The sequence below is a fragment of the Mchenga conophoros genome, linkage group LG22 (genome assembly GCF_057382185.1).
Source record: "Mchenga conophoros isolate Kocher_MC1m ecotype Shallow Benthic linkage group LG22, M_conophoros_male_GT1.1, whole genome shotgun sequence".
In the NCBI taxonomy this organism is placed as follows: domain Eukaryota; kingdom Metazoa; phylum Chordata; class Actinopteri; order Cichliformes; family Cichlidae; genus Mchenga; species Mchenga conophoros.
This window is the reverse complement of record NC_140546.1, coordinates 33,022,115-33,029,017: the sequence shown is the minus strand read 5'-3', so window position 1 is coordinate 33,029,017 and position 6,903 is coordinate 33,022,115.

Below are 6,903 nucleotides of genomic sequence, written 5' to 3'. Positions count from 1 at the left end.
TTTATCTTATTGAACTCAATATCCCCGTGCTGGGCAAACAGAACAGGTTTTGCAGCCGTTTGAGCTAAGATTGTAACAGTGAGAAACACACTGTCTTGGCGAAATAAAGCGTTTTTGTACAACTTCATATAAATCGCTGTAACCTTTGATAGAAGACTCAGACAAACATGTTTATGGCTTTATCTTATAGAACTCAATATCCCCGTGCTGGGCAAACAGGTTTTGCAGCCGTTTGAGCTAAGACTTTAAAATTATTCACATAATGAAAACCTATACTTCTTTTCAGGCGACTTTCCCATTCAAATGCATGTAACAGTGAGAAACGCATTGTCTTGGCGAAATAAAGCGTTTTTGAACAACTTCATATAAATCGCTGTAACTTTTCATAGAAGACTCAGACAAACATGTTTATGGCTTTATCTTATAGAACTCAATATCCCTGTGCTGGGCAAACAGAACAGGTTTTGCAGCCGTTTGAGCTAAGATTTTAAAATTATTCACATAATGAAAACCTATACTTTGTTTCAGGCGAGTTTCCCCATTCAAATGCATGTAACAGTGAGAAACACACTGTCTTGGCGAAATAAAGCGTTTTTGTACAACTTCATATAAATCGCTGTAACCTTTGATAGAAGACTCAGACAAACATGTTTATGGCTTTATCTTATAGAACTCAATATCCCCGTGCTGGGCAAACAGGTTTTGCAGCCGTTTGAGCTAAGACTTTAAAATTATTCACATAATGAAAACCTATACTTTGTTTCAGGCGACTTTCCCATTCAAATGCATGTAACAGTGAGAAACGCATTGTCTTGGCGAAATAAAGCGTTTTTGAACAACTTCATATAAATCGCTGTAACTTTTGATAGAAGACTCAGACAAACATGTTTATGGCTTTATCTTATAGAACTCAATATCCCCGTGCTGGGCAAACAGGCTTTGCAGCCGTTTGAGCTAAGACTTTAAAATTAATCACATAATGAAAACCTATACTTTGTTTCAGGCGAGTTTCCCATTCAAATGCATGTAACAGTGAGAAACACACTTTCTTGGCGAAATAAAGCGTTTTTGTACAACTTCATATAAATCGCTGTAACCTTTGATAGAAGACTCAGACAAACATGTTTATGGCTTTATCTTATAGAACTCAATATCCCCGTGCTGGGCAAACAGGTTTTGCAGCCGTTTGAGCTAAGACTTTAAAATTATTCACATAATGAAAACCTATACTTTGTTTCAGGCGACTTTCCCATTCAAATGCATGTAACAGTGAGAAACGCATTGTCTTGGCGAAATAAAGCGTTTTTGAACAACTTCATATAAATCGCTGTAACTTTTGATAGAAGACTCAGACAAACATGTTTATGGCTTTATCTTATAGAACTCAATATCCCTGTGCTGGGCAAACAGAACAGGTTTTGCAGCCGTTTGAGCTAAGATTGTAACAGTGAGAAACACACTGTCTTGGCGAAATAAAGCGTTTTTGAACAACTTCATATAAATCACTATAACTTTTGATAGAAGACTCAGACAAACATGTTTATGGCTTTATCTTATAGAACTCAATATCCCCGTGCTGGGCAAACAGAACAGGTTTTGCAGCCGTTTGAGCTAAGATTTTAAAATTATTCACATAATGAAAACCTATACTTTGTTTCAGGCGACTTTCCCATTCAAATGCATGTAACAGTGAGAAACACACTGTCTTGGCGAAATAAAGCGTTTTTGTACAACTTCATATAAATCGCTGTAACCTTTGATAGAAGACTCAGACAAACATGTTTATGGCTTTATCTTATAGAACTCAATATCCCCGTGCTGGGCAAACAGGTTTTGCAGCCGTTTGAGCTAAGACTTTAAAATTATTCACATAATGAAAACCTATACTTTGTTTCAGGCGACTTTCCCATTCAAATGCATGTAACAGTGAGAAACGCATTGTCTTGGCGAAATAAAGCGTTTTTGAACAACTTCATATAAATCGCTGTAACTTTTGATAGAAGACTCAGACAAACATGTTTATGGCTTTATCTTATAGAACTCAATATCCCCGTGCTGGGCAAACAGAACAGGTTTTGCAGCCGTTTGAGCTAAGATTTTAAAATTATTCACATAATGAAAACCTATACTTTGTCTCAGGCGAGTTTCCCATTCAAATGCATGTAACAGTGAGAAACACACTGTCTTGGCGAAATAAAGCGTTTTTGAACAACTTCATATAAATCGCTGTAACTTTTGATAGAAGACTCAGACAAACATGTTTATGGCTTTATCTTATAGAACTCAATATCCCCGTGCTGGGCAAACAGAACAGGTTTTGCAGCCGTTTGAGCTAAGATTTTAAAATTATTCACATAATGAAAACCTATACTTTGTCTCAGGCGAGTTTCCCATTCAAATGCATGTAACAGTGAGAAACACACTGTCTTGGCGAAATAAAGCGTTTTTGAACAACTTCATATAAATCGCTGTAACTTTTGATAGAAGACTCAGACAAACATGTTTATGGCTTTATCTTATAGAACTCAATATCCCGAGCTGGGCAAACAGGTTTTGCAGCCGTTTGAGCTGAGATTTTAAAATTATTCACATAATGAAAACCTATACTTTGTTTCAGGCGAGTTTCCCATTCAAATGCATGTAACAGTGAGAAACGCATTGTCTTGGCGAAATAAAGCGTTTTTGAACAACTTCATATAAATCGCTGTAACCTTTGATAGAAGACTCAGACAAACATGTTTATGGCTTTATCTTACAGAACTCAATATCCCCGTGCTGGGCAAACAGGTTTTGCAGCCGTTTGAGCTAAGATTTTAAAATTAATCACACAATGAAAACCTATACTTTGTCTCAGGCGAGTTTCCCATTCAAATGCATGTAACAGTGAGAAACACACTGTCTTGGCGAAATAAAGCGTTTTTGTACAACTTCATATAAATCGCTGTAACCTTTGATAGAAGACTCAGACAAACATGTTTATGGCTTTATCTTATAGAACTCAATATCCCCGTGCTGGGCAAACAGGTTTTGCAGCCGTTTGAGCTAAGATTTTAAAATTATTCACATAATGAAAACCTATACTTTGTTTCAGGCGACTTTCCCATTCAAATGCATGTAACAGTGAGAAACGCATTGTCTTGGCGAAATAAAGCGTTTTTGAACAACTTCATATAAATCGCTGTAACTTTTGATAGAAGACTCAGACAAACATGTTTATGGCTTTATCTTATAGAACTCAATATCCCTGTGCTGGGCAAACAGAACAGGTTTTGCAGCCGTTTGAGCTAAGATTTTAAAATTATTCACATAATGAAAACCTATACTTTGTTTCAGGCGACTTTCCCATTCAAATGCATGTAACAGTGAGAAACGCATTGTCTTGGCGAAATAAAGCGTTTTTGTACAACTTCATATAAATCGCTGTAACCTTTGATAGAAGACTCAGACAAACATGTTTATGGCTTTATCTTATAGAACTCAATATCCCCGTGCTGGGCAAACAGGTTTTGCAGCCGTTTGAGCTAAGATTTTAAAATTATTCACATAATGAAAACCTATACTTTGTTTCAGGCGAGTTTCCCATTCAAATGCATGTAACAGTGAGAAACGCATTGTCTTGGCGAAATAAAGCGTTTTTGAACAACTTCATATAAATCGCTGTAACTTTTGATAGAAGACTCAGACAAACATGTTTATGGCTTTATCTTATAGAACTCAATATCCCGTGCTGGGCAAACAGGTTTTGCAGCCGTTTGAGCTGAGATTTTAAAATTATTCACATAATGAAAACCTATACTTTGTTTCAGGCGAGTTTCCCATTCAAATGCATGTAACAGTGAGAAACGCATTGTCTTGGCGAAATAAAGCGTTTTTGAACAACTTCATATAAATCGCTGTAACCTTTGATAGAAGACTCAGACAAACATGTTTATGGCTTTATCTTACAGAACTCAATATCCCCGTGCTGGGCAAACAGGTTTTGCAGCCGTTTGAGCTGAGATTTTAAAATTATTCACATAATGAAAACCTATACTTTGTTTCAGGCGAGTTTCCCATTCAAATGCATGTAACAGTGAGAAACGCATTGTCTTGGCGAAATAAAGCGTTTTTGAACAACTTCATATAAATCGCTGTAACCTTTGATAGAAGACTCAGACAAACATGTTTATGGCTTTATCTTACAGAACTCAATATCCCCGTGCTGGGCAAACAGGTTTTGCAGCCGTTTGAGCTAAGATTTTAAAATTATTCACATAATGAAAACCTATACTTTGTCTCAGGCGAGTTTCCCATTCAAATGCATGTAACAGTGAGAAACACACTGTCTTGGCGAAATAAAGCGTTTTTGTACAACTTCATATAAATCGCTGTAACCTTTGATAGAAGACTCAGACAAACATGTTTATGGCTTTATCTTATAGAACTCAATATCCCCGTGCTGGGCAAACAGGTTTTGCAGCCGTTTGAGCTGAGATTTTAAAATTATTCACATAATGAAAACCTATACTTTGTTTCAGGCGAGTTTCCCATTCAAATGCATGTAACAGTGAGAAACGCATTGTCTTGGCGAAATAAAGCGTTTTTGAACAACTTCATATAAATCGCTGTAACTTTTGATAGAAGACTCAGACAAACATGTTTATGGCTTTATCTTATAGAACTCAATATCCCCGTGCTGGGCAAACAGGTTTTGCAGCCGTTTGAGCTAAGACTTTAAAATTATTAACATAATGAAAACCTATACTTTGTTTCAGGCTACTTTCCCATTCAAATGCATGTAACAGTGAGAAACGCATTGTCTTGGCGAAATAAAGCGTTTTTGAACAACTTCATATAAATCGCTGTAACTTTTGATAGAAGACTCAGACAAACATGTTTATGGCTTTATCTTATAGAACTCAATATCCCCGTGCTGGGCAAACAGAACAGGTTTTGCAGCCGTTTGAGCTAAGATTTTAAAATTATTCACATAATGAAAACCTATACTTTGTTTCAGGCGACTTTCCCATTCAAATGCATGTAACAGTGAGAAACACACTGTCTTGGCGAAATAAAGCGTTTTTGTACAACTTCATATAAATCGCTGTAACCTTTGATAGAAGACTCAGACAAACATGTTTATGGCTTTATCTTATAGAACTCAATATCCCCGTGCTGGGCAAACAGGTTTTGCAGCCGTTTGAGCTAAGATTTTAAAATTATTCACATAATGAAAACCTATACTTTGTCTCAGGCGAGTTTCCCATTCAAATGCATGTAACAGTGAGAAACACACTGTCTTGGCGAAATAAAGCGTTTTTGTACAACTTCATATAAATCGCTGTAACCTTTGATAGAAGACTCAGACAAACATGTTTATGGCTTTATCTTATAGAACTCAATATCCCCGTGCTGGGCAAACAGGTTTTGCAGCCGTTTGAGCTAAGATTTTAAAATTATTCACATAATGAAAACCTATACTTTGTCTCAGGCGAGTTTCCCATTCAAATGCATGTAACAGTGAGAAACGCATTGTCTTGGCGAAATAAAGCGTTTTTGAACAACTTCATATAAATCGCTGTAACTTTTGATAGAAGACTCAGACAAACATGTTTATGGCTTTATCTTATAGAACTCAATATCCCCGTGCTGGGCAAACAGGTTTTGCAGCCGTTTGAGCTAAGATTTTAAAATTATTAACATAATGAAAACCTATACTTTGTCTCAGGCGAGTTTCCCATTCAAATGCATGTAACAGTGAGAAACGCATTGTCTTGGCGAAATAAAGCGTTTTTGAACAACTTCATATAAATCGCTGTAACTTTTGATAGAAGACTCAGACAAACATGTTTATGGCTTTATCTTATAGAACTCAATATCCCCGTGCTGGGCAAACAGAACAGGTTTTGCAGCCGTTTGAGCTGAGATTTTAAAATTATTCACATAATGAAAACCTATACTTTGTTTCAGGCGACTTTCCCATTCAAATGCATGTAACAGTGAGAAACACACTGTCTTGGCGAAATAAAGCGTTTTTGTACAACTTCATATAAATCGCTGTAACCTTTGATAGAAGACTCAGACAAACATGTTTATGGCTTTATCTTATAGAACTCAATATCCCCGTGCTGGGCAAACAGGTTTTGCAGCCGTTTGAGCTAAGATTTTAAAATTATTCACATAATGAAAACCTATACTTTGTTTCAGGCGAGTTTCCCATTCAAATGCATGTAACAGTGAGAAACGCATTGTCTTGGCGAAATAAAGCGTTTTTGAACAACTTCATATAAATCGCTGTAACTTTTGATAGAAGACTCAGACAAACATGTTTATGGCTTTATCTTATAGAACTCAATATCCCGTGCTGGGCAAACAGGTTTTGCAGCCGTTTGAGCTAAGATTTTAAAATTATTCACATAATGAAAACCTATACTTTGTTTCAGGCGAGTTTCCCATTCAAATGCATGTAACAGTGAGAAACGCATTGTCTTGGCGAAATAAAGCGTTTTTGAACAACTTCATATAAATCGCTGTAACTTTTGATAGAAGACTCAGACAAACATGTTTATGGCTTTATCTTACAGAACTCAATATCCCCGTGCTGGGCAAACAGGTTTTGCAGCCGTTTGAGCTGAGATTTTAAAATTATTCACATAATGAAAACCTATACTTTGTTTCAGGCGAGTTTCCCATTCAAATGCATGTAACAGTGAGAAACGCATTGTCTTGGCGAAATAAAGCGTTTTTGAACAACTTCATATAAATCGCTGTAACCTTTGATAGAAGACTCAGACAAACATGTTTATGGCTTTATCTTACAGAACTCAATATCCCCGTGCTGGGCAAACAGGTTTTGCAGCCGTTTGAGCTAAGATTTTAAAATTATTCACATAATGAAAACCTATACTTTGTCTCAGGCGAGTT